Here is a 13,155-nt window from a genome sequence, read left to right as displayed (position 1 = left end):
CCACCACATGGGGCGCTGGACTGTGACAGTGATACTACAGATGCCGTATTAGAATCTGATTATGAATAACATCCCTTGTTCAATAAAATATTTGATTTAACATTTTATATTTTTATTGCACTGCCAATGAAACGGTATGAGAGTCTACGTTACATACTTTGGAACATGATTTACCTTATGTTGGCAAGTATTTATAATGTCTAGAAATACAGGGTGTTTACTAAGTACTTGTACACACTTGAAAGGGAAACATTACGGAATCTTTTTGAAAACCGTGCTCCGAGCCGAGTGTGTTCAATTTCGTGAATAAGGACATACCAAACTAGTGTAATGTATTTTAATTATATATAGATATATAAAACATTTACTATTAATTTAGAATTATAAGTCATATTTTATTTTACTATTGTATTTCAGAATAAGGAAAAACACGTAATAATTAGTATAATGTTAGATAAAATCCTATCTTAAACAGTTACATTAGGTCACGTCCGCACAAACATATTATTTGTATACTATCTGTAAGTCCTAATGATTATTTACTTAAATTAGAATAGTTCCGCAAACATCCTCTTCTCCTATGTACTCAGACTGTAAACACATTAATTATTGTACATTCATAATAATCAATAAGCACTTTCAGGAAGCTGCTTATCAAAGTTTATCAAATATTAACAATAGCTAGAGCTTAAAACCAGGAGGACGAGAGAAGTTGAGACAGTCAGCCAGTCAGTCAATGAGTTAAGTCGAACAAGCTAACCAATTCATTCTAAATCAAGTTGTTACTCACAATAAGTTGAATATCTACGTAAAATATAAGCTAGTGTAATATATTAAAATAAATTAGTGTTAAACAACCACAGCTGTGTTTCTTCTGATGTAACTACGAGTAGCCCATTTCACTAGATTTTTCCACATGAAGAAGGTCTATCCTATCATGCCGAGATTTTCCGATATCAAGGTGAATATCTGCACATTCATTTTATTTATTTGGAAAAAATCCGTGGGCACATCTTCCATAGAACGGNTGGGATTCAAAGCCCACACTCAATAGTAGAAGAAGTTTTGATTTTCAAAGCTAATTTAGCTTCTACTTTCAACGCCTTTTTCCACTGAATGACTAACGCCATGTCGAACGGAGAAGGTCAACAGTTATCCCTTCAGCAGGACATGTCGTTCAGTGAGTTTAGAGAAATTCGCCGCATAGCGGATTTTCTAAACGCAGACGTGACGACCCGGGTCGCAACACGTGACTTCGAAAGTATCGTAGTCGCGTGCGTTAACGTATTGGGTCTCCACGCTCCCCAAAAAGGAGCCACGCCTCCTGCGTCAACTGTACAGTCTTTGTCGCAGACCATTGATCGCCTCTCGCGGGCGCTTTCATCGATGGAAACGACACAGGATGCGGGTAAGGTAAGATGGGGTAGAGTAGTAGGTAATTGGTAGAATGGCAGAGAAAAAATATTGGGTCAAAAATACCAAAAATTATATTTTCTAAATTAATTGATGAAATCTGGAGAAACTACCCCTCAAGTTATAATAAATGGATTTGTCAAAGCTGGAATTTTTCCTTTTAACAAAGATGTCGTTCCAAAGGAAGCATTCGATCCTACTGCTCTTAAACGTTGCGTTGGGAAAACCAGCGCTCTATCACATCAGGTAAAGCATCACCATTTTTTTCCGTCATAATAATTATACTTATTCAGTGTTTTTCTTTTTCAGGAAATGGGAATCCCCCAAGTAATATAGTAGATCCATCACTTGTAACGGACAGCACACCCGAAATAAATTTAGAACCGTCAACATCAACTCAAATAGGCCAAGCAACTCCAATGANCTTCTGATGTAACTACGAGTAGCCCATTTCACTAGATTTTTCCACATGAAGAAGGTCTATCCTATCATGCCGAGATTTTCCGATATCCAGGTGAATATCTGCACATTCATTTTATTTATTTGGAAAAAATCCGTGGGCACATCTTCCATAGAACGGGAAAGACCAGTTGCCCCTTTTACAAATATTATTATACAGGGTGTAACTTTAAGTGAGGGTCAGTTGTTTTTAGAGATAATGGTACGTGTTTCCCTGAATACTAATCTGAAATTCTTTTTTTTTTTAGATAGTTCAGGTCAACGGTGACGAAGCGAAGTTATTGCTTCATATTTGGAGATAGTACATCTAGCTGTGAATTTGAACGTTTTTCATCGCTGGAAGTCCTCAACAGGTTGTGGTGGTGTAGTAGCTATAATGTCAACTCCAAGAAGAGAACAGGGGCTGGACGGTGTTTTTGAATCGTTACGCATGAAAGCGGTCCAACAACTTCGTTGCCTTGAAGAATTTAGAGCTAGGTATGTGGTACGACGATTTCAAACAGTCCGTAAAACAAAAAAGAAGCGAGTTCATTAATGAACGCGAATTAGCAATTCAAAATCTGTCAAAAATTAAGTGGATGAAATCGCTGAGGAGTTGTCGACTGATATCATAGAGCTATTCAGAGGTACCTACTCTGATGCTGACTTAGTAAATGCAGTGAATGATGTAATCAATCGCAACAAGAGTTATAGAGAGGCACAGGTTACGTACAATGTCCCGATTGCTGTGATTTATTATCGTAATAAGGGAAGAAAAAATCCATTGAAAGTAACAACTGGTGGCCGTCATGCTATGTAGCCTGAAACTGTTGAATTTTCGATTCAAAATTGTCTACTCTTTAGTTGGACAATAAATAATACTAAAGGGAATAAATCTTTGAATGAATCTTTGTAAATCAGCGATGGAAAGTATATTAAATTCTGTTCGAACATGATGTAACAGGAGTACTCAGGGAAAAAGAACATTTAATACATACCGCTATAGATCCACTAGTAATAAATGTGAATGATGACGATGAAGATACATATGAGGAGGAATTGGCTGATGACGATGAAGACGCCAATGTATGCTTGTAAAATATGCCTTTATATAATTTTATAAAATGCCTTTTTTTACTTACTTCAACAGACCATTACTCTTGAAGTACAGTAGCTACCTTTGAAGGTAAAAAAAACAGAAATCGTCGTCGCTGTCTGTTATCGATGCAAGCTCTAGAAATCACATCACAACTCTCAGCAACGCCACTGCAGCGAAATTTACTACCTGTGTCAGTTTTTTCTTCTTTTAAAGAACGCAATATTTACGGAGGTAGCACTCCCTTCTGTTTTAGTTAAAAATTAAAAAAGAGCTTTTGAGACAAATGACCTTCACGGTTCTAAAGACAATAGTTCCACTTATCGCCAGTAAAAATTTAGAATTATTTTATTAATTAACAAAAAAATTACCAGTTAAAGTGATAGTATCAATTTTGTAGGCAGAACACCGCGATTTTTTCATTAGTAACTAAAAAATTGGATAATGAAACTAACTGTAATTTTAGCACACAATAGAGTAATAGTGAGACTAACTTTCCTGGTTATAACCAAAGAACATGGTTTCAGCAAGACGGACCCACGTCACACACATCCAATACGTCTCTGCCATGAGTTCGTGAAATTTTCCCAGGCAAATTAATATCCAGGAAAGGTGACATAAAATGGCCCCCACGCAGTCCTGATTTAAGCCCTATGGACTTTTTCTTATGGGCATATCTCAAATATAACGCGTACGTCAATAATCCGTCATCTCTGGCGCAGTTGAAAGAAAAAGAGTCTACATGCTGAAATTTTGCTGTTCGTTTAAATGAGTGTCGTGAGCAAGATAGTCACAAAGTGAGCGCTTCTTCAAATGCAGAACGAAAAAGTTAATGACACGAGTGGTTCGATCATTTCCAGCGTTTTGTTCAATCGACCAAGGACGATCCAGTCTTATCGATAACCATGTTAGTCATTGCACATTAACGGTTGGCATATTTATGCGACATTTTTGGAAAGAGTTGACGAGTGGAATTCAAAGCCCACATTCAATAGTAGAAGTTTTGATTTTCAAAGCTAATTTAGCTTCTACTTTCAACGCCTTTTTCCACTGAATGACTAACGCCATGTCGAACGGAGAAGGTCAACAGGATTTCCTGTTATCCCCTCAGCAGGACATGTCGTTCAGTGAGTTTAGAGAAATTCGCCGCATAGCGGATTTTCTAAACCCAGACGTGACGACCCGGGTCACAACACGTGACTTCGAAAGTATCGTAGTCGCGTGCGTTAACATATTGGGTCTCCGCGCTCCCCAAAAAGGAGCCCGATACACGCCTCCTGCGTCAACTTGCAGTCTTTGTCGCAGACCATCGATCGCCTCTCGCGGGCGCTTTCATCGATGGAAGCGACACAGGATGCGGGTAAGTCGAAAATTTCGACTCCGGCCCCAGCTGCACTTAGGTCACCTTCCCGAAAACAGAAATCTGTTAAAGGGAAAACAACCTCCCCCGGAAAGGGAAAGGCCACGAAGGAAATTCCTTTAAGTGGTGCTAAAACGCCGGGGGGATCTGTAATAAAAAGCAAGTATAGAGCAAAAATCAACGTGGAAAAGGAACTGAGGGTAGTTGTCTCCAGCTTAGTTCCACGATTTGGGAAGATGTGCAGTGATTTACAGGTTCATCCATCACATTAATTATTAAGGTAATAAAGTAAAGAAATATTAAATAATGAGGATAACAAGTTTTATTTATTTTTGTCTCTTACGAGTAGTCATACTTTTATTTAGGGTAGTGCCATGGAAAAAATTTTATTTGAAAAGAGGCACCGTGACTCGGGAAAGTTTGTAAACTTCTGCTTTAAGCTGTATAAAATTAGAAGAATATAACGTTGATGAATGAGAAGATTTATCAGAACCAAATAATCTAGAAAAAAAGTACAAATGTCTAAGCTGACGAAGAACTTGATCAATTAATTAACCAGATCCTTGAGAAAGAATCATTAATAATAATTCCTTAGATCTCATTAATGATACACAACGGTACATACAGCCTTAGAAGTGCTTTATACCCCTGGCTTGGTGGGTAAATCTCGTACACCTCTACCTCTTATAGTTGACCCGGTGTACATAGGTACGTCGTTCGGCAGAAAAACCGCAGCACAAATTACGCTACAGCCCCATTTAGGATGTGTCTGCCGAGACGACTTTTGTAAAGTTTTACCGCTGCCACTAGGTCAGGAATATAATGAAAAAATATCTCTTTTCCGCCTGACCTCGGAAATAAAGAGTGTAGGCGTATGGACTCGGCCATGACACAGATTGGCAGGCTTTATAGGTAAGAGAAACAATTTTGTGTATATACTATAAGAAAATAGAAAGTTTCCATAAGCTTAACGGCATTTGTGGTCCTTTTTTGATTTTTCTTTTTTCGGCAACCATAGAGAAACAAACACACAACGATTTACACAGTTCTCTGAACTGGAGCGAGTAGTAATGTCATTGTCAAGCTTACAGAATCAGTCCCAGGGCATCAAAATAACAAAGCGTTTTTTGGCAACTCGGTACCTATTCCTCTTTTAATATATCTTACTATGGAAGGCATTTTGCTCCTTAAGGTAAGAGCAAATCGAATTTAAATTAAATTGTAAATTTCTGAAAATGCAATGAGGAAGTATATAAATATAGATAAATCATTAATCGAGATAAACATTACAACCTTATTTTACAATATTTGACACCTTCCCTTGTTGTTATATCTACAGTGTGAACGGAAGGTCGAAAAGAATAAAGTAAAATATGATCCAACTCATTTTCGGCGCCATTTATCCCCTTTTTTTTTGGTAGTTATCAGTGAATCCCCGATACAGGAAAGGGTATGACTGGGAAATTAATTCTTAGACAATGAAAAAGTACAAATATATTTCTGTCGACTGTTTGTACATCATTCAGTACAATTACATATAGGTATAGAAGTCACTTCAAAAATATGGATTTCAGATTTATATTATTCTCTAAAAAGTTCTTAAATCTAAAGTAACACCGTATGCTGGTCGAACATATACACTTTCTCGTTATCACCAGTGGCGTAGAAACCCTGTTCCACTCATATTTACAATAAAAATAATACGCCACTACCTTAATTATATAAAAAGTAAGATACTTTAAGTTTTGAATATTTTTAACAATTATTTTTGTGACAAACAATTAATATACCTTTCAAAAATTTCTTTAGAGCTGTTGTATCATTGTTAGAGTACATTTTCAAGTTTCCGTTAGCTTTTGATACAAATATGCCTGAATTTACACTAAATGAATACGCAGATATGCACTATTATTGGGTAAGAAATTTATAAAACTTCCTTACTAAAACATTATAGCGATTTTGATTCGATTAACTTAGGCGAAAGTCATAGAAATTCAGTACTAGCTGCTAGGTTGCATGCAGAACGATTTCCAGGCAGGTGAAACATTACAAGCCGTCGATCAATGTTTACGCGAAACGGGTAAATTAATAAATAGTAATAGTGACCGATGGAAGCTTCAGTTTCGGCCAAAAATCCAGGTTCGGCCGCGGTTTCGTTTTCGGGCTAAATACTAGCCGAAACTTTCTATCTCCATACTAGAGGCTATAATATCTGGGTCGCTTGTTCATTTTGAGTGTGNACCTTGTTAAACCTATACTACAAAATTAATTTGAAACATACAGGGATATGATAAACTAACAAAGTCCGGTAAACCAATCCACAGGCTTTGGCAATTGTCGAAGTTAAATCTTATGTGGCAGAAGATTTGATCAGTCAAAAAGAAAATCCTCTCGAATGGTGGAGATCTAGAGAAAATGTATATCCCCATTCATCAAAGTTGGCACAAAAATATTTAAGTATAGTAGCAACTTCTGTACCATCCGAGAGGATATTTTCAAAAGCTGGCCAGTTAATCTGTGAAAGAAGGAATCGCTTGAAGGGCGAAAATGCAAAAAATATTATTTTTAATCTGTAATCACACTTTAATATAATCAGATACCAAATATTGTTCATTGTTACCGTTATTTTCATGTAAATATTTACTGTTAGGTATTGTTATGTTGCATTCAACTTCGATTTAATATATTTATAAATTTTATTTTTGTTTTGTACACCTACCATATTTTTATACCTTCCTACTTATATTAGAAAAAATCTTGCCTATAAAAGATTGAAAACATGTATACATGTATGTATACATAATATAAAAAGTAATATTATGTACTTTCAATTTTTGTTTATTTTAAAACTGATTGTTTATTTTCAAAATAGGGTAGGGTCGGGTATATCGTACTGCCTGCTAAATCGTACCACTGGCTTTTTGCTGAAGGATGATGTTAGTAGTGACAACGTTTGCACAAATTCTGAAGCTTTTACATTGCATCGCCTAAAGCAGTTTTTATTTTTACCGACAAGTTAGTTGTTTGAAAGTGATTTCATACATACACGAACAGTCTTATAACCTACAATTTGTAACGTCCAGACGTAAGAGTGTAATTATAAATCGGTAAGTTGAATTGTATGAATGTTTTTACAGTAAGATTTGTTAGTAAAGCCGGCATAATCTGAAACTAGTGTCAAGTTGTTTCAACTTTATTTAACTTAATAACAATAAAATAATCTCACACCGTAATAGTTCGGCAAATCGTACCACCACATGTTCGCTAAATGGTACCTGGTACGATTTGTCGATCTAGTCAGTTAAAACACATAAAAATTCTAATTAATTTTGTTTTGTTTTAGCACTGTATACCTATCTACCTCAGTGGGAACCTATAACTTAAAAAAAAATAATGCCTTCTGATGAAAAACGAAAATATAACCAATGGTCTAAGGACGATATGCAACTGACCATAAAAGCTTTCAAGGAAAATAAATATGGCTTTAATGAATGCTGCAAACGCTACAATATTTCCAAACCAACGTTTCGGCGACACTTAAAATGTCTAAATAAAAGAGCAAATAACGATATACAATATTCTGGTCGTCTACCAACATTCTCACTGAATATGGAAGAAGAGCTGGCACAGCACATTATAAAGTTAGAAGAAAGACTCTTTGGTTTGACTATAAGTTATATTCGTCGTCTTGCTTTTCAATTAGCCAGGCGAAATAAAATTCCTAATACTTTTAATGCAGAAAAGGGTATGGCTGGCAAGGCGTGGTTCTATAATTTTATGAAACGCCATCCACATCCACATGAAAGAAAAGTTTAATACTACTGTAGAAGAAATTACAAGGAAAATTCATAACTTAAAGAACCAGTTTAATAGTGAATTGAAAAAAACTACAAAGAAAAAAAGTGGAGAAGGCACCAACGAATTGTACATTTCAAAATGGCCGTACTTTAATTCTCTTTTGTTTTTACAAGGCGGTTTACTATGCAGATTAGCAGTAGGAAATAAAGCAACGGTAAGAAAACTCTTTTTAACCTTTATTTCAAATTTTATTATTTACATTAATTTGTAAATTTACGGCATTTCTCCTTGGGGACTAACAAAATATTCTCGCAACTCGTCTCGTATTTGTTTTGCGTCGCTTGAATAGTTATTACCGCCTTGTTGTGCCAATCGTGGAAAATTATCTGTCGATGTTTCATTCCTTCGTCATGTTCCTGGTATATCCTGTTCGGGCTAAGAAGAATCGGTTTTCGTAATACTCTAAATATGCTTCGTGCTCTGGAAAGCCTATAGTTATAAATCCTCATTGAACCTTTACTGTTGAATGGATATGGTTTCATTATATGTTGTTGTAAAGGAAAAGCATCATCTGCTACGAATATGTACGGAATACGTAGTTTCCGCCCAGGAAGGGTTGTCTTTTCCATTGTATTTGATGCAGTTTCAATAAAATTGGAAACTCCAGTAGCTCTGAAAACTCCCCCATCAGAAACTCTGCCATTAACGCCAACTGTAGTTATGAGAAATTTATACTCGGCATCAACCACTGCCATTAAGACCGTACTATGCTGGCCTTTGTAGTTAAAAAAATAACTACCGCTATTGTGCGGCGCTTGAACAAGAATGTGCTTACCGTCGATAGCTCCCAGGCATTTTGGAAAGTTCCATTCCATTTCAAACTTCTTGCTAACCTTTTGCCATTCGTCCGGTGTAGTTGGCGCCTGTAACAATGTAAACTTTGTATAAATAATATGTTAATTTCTAAAAATATATAAAAGATATATATTTGTTTACAGGATGACGCGGAAAACATTCAAAATGAAGTACAACTGGAAACCCAAGATATCTCGTTTCATCAAAATGATACGGAGAGAAATAATCCTACAGACTGTACAAAGCAAAAGTCCGATGTAAGTCGTAAAAGGCTTAAGAGAAATGAAGAATCACAGCAAAACGATATTTTAGAAAAAGCCTTACGCACCCTGGATGAGAAAGAAGATCAGTATGACGTTTTTGGCAAATATGTTGCAACCGAAATGAGAAACCTTTCGTCAGAATATTTACGTCGAAAAATGAAAAGGAAATTTCAACAAATTATATTGGAAATAAACGAAGAAGAAGAAGAATTACTTTCCGTTCCTGTTTCCAATGATCCTAGATCGGCTTCCAATACTTACAGCAATCCTAGTTCAGTTCGAAATGCTTATTACAGCAATCCAAGTTCGACTGCTTCATGCTCAGGCCACACCAGCTTCTCAAATCAATCAGCAGGTTTAAATTAAATAGAAATGGGACATATCTGCACAATGAAACCGAAAGCGAAAACTATGAGAATCTTTAAATGCTTACCTTTATGTAATATCATTTATTAAAACTTAAAATCTTTAAATGCTTACATTCATGTAATCATTCATTAAAACTGAAATAATTGCTTTACAGACTTCCGGGACTATTAAACTTATTGTACACTTTGGTATTCGGAACAAATGCTCAGGCTGGCATACGAATCGCCTGCAATTCATAATTTCATATTAATAAATGAGCAATTTTATTATAATTTCCTTTTTGTATGCCAGTTATAAAAACTATTATGCTAACTTACCTGATGCTAGGAACCTCAAAGTTACGGCTAGACTTTCCCGTACACAAATAGCCGTTCAGAATTTGGTATCTTGTTTTAATACCAGGGGAGCAATTTTTATGGCCAAATCATCAAAATCGACTGCTTTCATACGCATAAAATTATAAAATTGCATTGGAACCGCAATAATTAATTCAGACATTAGCCTGTTATAAGCGCCATCGCTTTCTCGTCTCAGGATCCACTCACGAACCCAAACAGAGCGTTTTTTCTTCTTTTTCCTTGCCATTTCTGAAATAATCACAATGGCCGCAAATTTTCGTGTTGATAATTTCATCGTGTTGGCTTGTCAAATACACTTTTTATTTAAGTGAGCCGAGAGAAGTGTACGATGAACGATATAAATATATGTGGCAGATATAAACATCTGATATATTTATAGCAATATATTTCTGTCAGAACACACACACACAAGCTATCCGACATAATTGTATTATAGAAAAATGGAATAATTTCTATCCATATGTAAACATGCATTGCAAGTTTATATCCGACACATGATATTTATATCCACATAGAAGTGTCAGATGTAAACTCACCTTAAGTATAACTAGCATATTTTATTTCGCACAGTTCCATATTTTCTCTTACTTTTAGACATGGCAGGATTTAAAGAAAAATGTAAAAAAGAAGAGTGGATATATTAAAAAATGTAGTCAGTAGACAGGTGGTGGACCACCAATAAATATTACTTTTACAAATGACGATGAAGAAGTTTTAAAACTTCTTGACACGACATCAATATCAGGGGATGATGCAGTGGCAGAATCAAATAAATTGTACGTAAGTTGAAATTTTACTCTACCACTTCTAAATAAGTATTGTGTTTGTTAGGATGATTTCGATCTCAACTACAGCTTGCTCGAGTACAAAGGTGAATAAAGAAAATTAAGATATAGTTTCTGAACATAAAGAAACCCAACAAGAAAAACCGTTAAACAAATAAATACATTAAAAAGAAAACGTCCTGTGGCAGTGCGCATGTTAGACGAATCGATAAAAGCGCAAGAGAATTATACAAAATATTTAGGGAAAAAATTGAAAGTAAAGGAAGAATATTATCAAAATAAAATTTTTTTAATGAAAGATGATGTGCACATAAAAAAAAAGAATTGCATCAGCTTTAGAGTCGATAGGAACGCTTTTGGGTGTAAAATATAAATAGAAGATAATTGTATAAAATATTTTTTACCACAACCTTATTTTTATTATTTTGTAAACATAATTATAGAATAAAAGTTTTATTTTTAGTATTAAGTTTAGTCTTTTAATTAACCAGCTGTTTCTTCTAAATTATGATTTGATCAATTCTAATTTAGATTCCTTTGCATAGATTTGTTCTCTTAAAAAAATTGTTAGATATTTTATTAATACTTTATTGTGAAGGTATCACAGATAATAAAAAAAAAGTAATTTACATAAAATAATTATGAATAACTTGCTGCATATTTCGTCCAGCTACTATGTTAGGTTTTTATCTAGGTCCATCTGCAGGTTCTACAAAATTTTCCGCCATAAGTCCAAAATCAAAATTTTCATTTTCAAGTTCCTCTTCTGGTTCAGGAATATGTGCGGTTAAACACATATTGTGCAGAGCAGCACATGAATTTATAATTTTTGAGCAGACTGTTGGTGTATAATGTAAAACCCTGTTTTAATAAACCCCTAAACCGCATTTTCAGTAGACCATTGCATCTTTCTACGATACTACGTGCTCTTTTAAAAACAGTATTATATGCAAATTCTGGTGTTCCTGGCTGAGGATCCCGTATTGGTGTCTGCAACCATAAACGTAGTGGATAACCAGAGTCGCCTAAAAAAAAGCATTCTAATTAGTATATTGTAATTTATTCTCCTTTAATTTAAATAATTTTTTTAGGTCTTGAAAAATATACATAAATATAATATATACAGGGTGTCTCAGGTTTAAATAGCAGGACTTCAGGAGGCTTTAGAAGACCTTATTTTAAAACTAAAAGTTCCTATATATATATATATATGGGTCCTAAAACNCACGTAAATGTAAACGAGTTATAGAAGAAGAGAAAAGAGAAGATTTTTAACGGTTTTTTCGATATATCTCGAAAAGTAACAAAGCAATCGATACTTTCAAAAAATCAGTCGATAGATCTTTTTAAAACCTACAACTTTCTCATTTAAAATTTTTCAATTAGTGCTATATTTTTTTTAGTTATTTTAGAAAAACCGTTTTTTTCAACTTTGCGATTTTTTTTAACCATGTTCGCCATATTGGATCGAGTTTAAAGAACAAGAAACTCAATTTAAAATTTAATTTTCTATACGGTCATATTTTTTTTGTACAGGTAATAATTTCTGCAAATTTAACATTAATCCGTGACAGGATGCTTGGACTATATGTTAGGTTTTTATCTAGGTCCATCTGCAGGTTCTACAAAATTTTCCGCCATAAGTCCAAAATCAAAATTTTCATTTTCAAGTTCCTCTTCTGGTTCAGGAATATGTGCGGTTAAACACATATTGTGCAGAGCAGCACATGAATTTATAATTTTTGAGCAGACTGTTGGTGTATAATGTAAAACCTTGTTTTAATAAACCCCTAAACCGCATTTTCAGTAGACCATTGCATCTTTCTACGATACTACGTGCTCTTTTAAAAACAGTATTATATGCAAATTCTGGTGTTCCTGGCTGAGGATCCCGTATTGGTGTCTGCAACCATAAACGTAGTGGATAACCAGAGTCGCCTAAAAAAAAGCATTCTAATTAGTATATTGTAATTTATTCTCCTTTAATTTAAATAATTTTTTTAGGTCTTGAAAAATATACATAAATATAATATATACAGGGTGTCTCAGGTTTAAATAGCAGGACTTCAGGAGGCTTTAGAAGACCTTATTTTAAAACTAAAAGTTCCTATATATATATGGGTCTTAAAACGCTTCGTTTCTGAGATACAGGGCGTTGAATTTTATTTTTGTTTTATTTATTTATTTTTTAACTAAATAACCGCTGACAAAAAAAATCGTCATGTTGCGGCGAATGACTTAGTATTGGAGTGCAAATAATTTGACACCGAAAATCATCGCATCTTAATTCCAGTGGTGGAGATACAGGGGTATCTATTAATATTTTTATAAAAAAAATATAGCCAAATTGAAATTTTGCAAATGTTTTCAAAAAATATGAAAGAGCATGCAATTTTACCCAGAAAAGGCCCTCTTGTCC

This window comes from Anoplophora glabripennis, unplaced genomic scaffold, assembly GCF_000390285.2.
Source record: "Anoplophora glabripennis isolate ALB-LARVAE unplaced genomic scaffold, Agla_2.0 scaffold576, whole genome shotgun sequence".
In the NCBI taxonomy this organism is placed as follows: Eukaryota; Metazoa; Arthropoda; class Insecta; order Coleoptera; family Cerambycidae; genus Anoplophora; species Anoplophora glabripennis.
The sequence above is the reverse complement of the archived record's forward strand: the minus strand, read 5'-3'. Positions refer to the sequence as shown.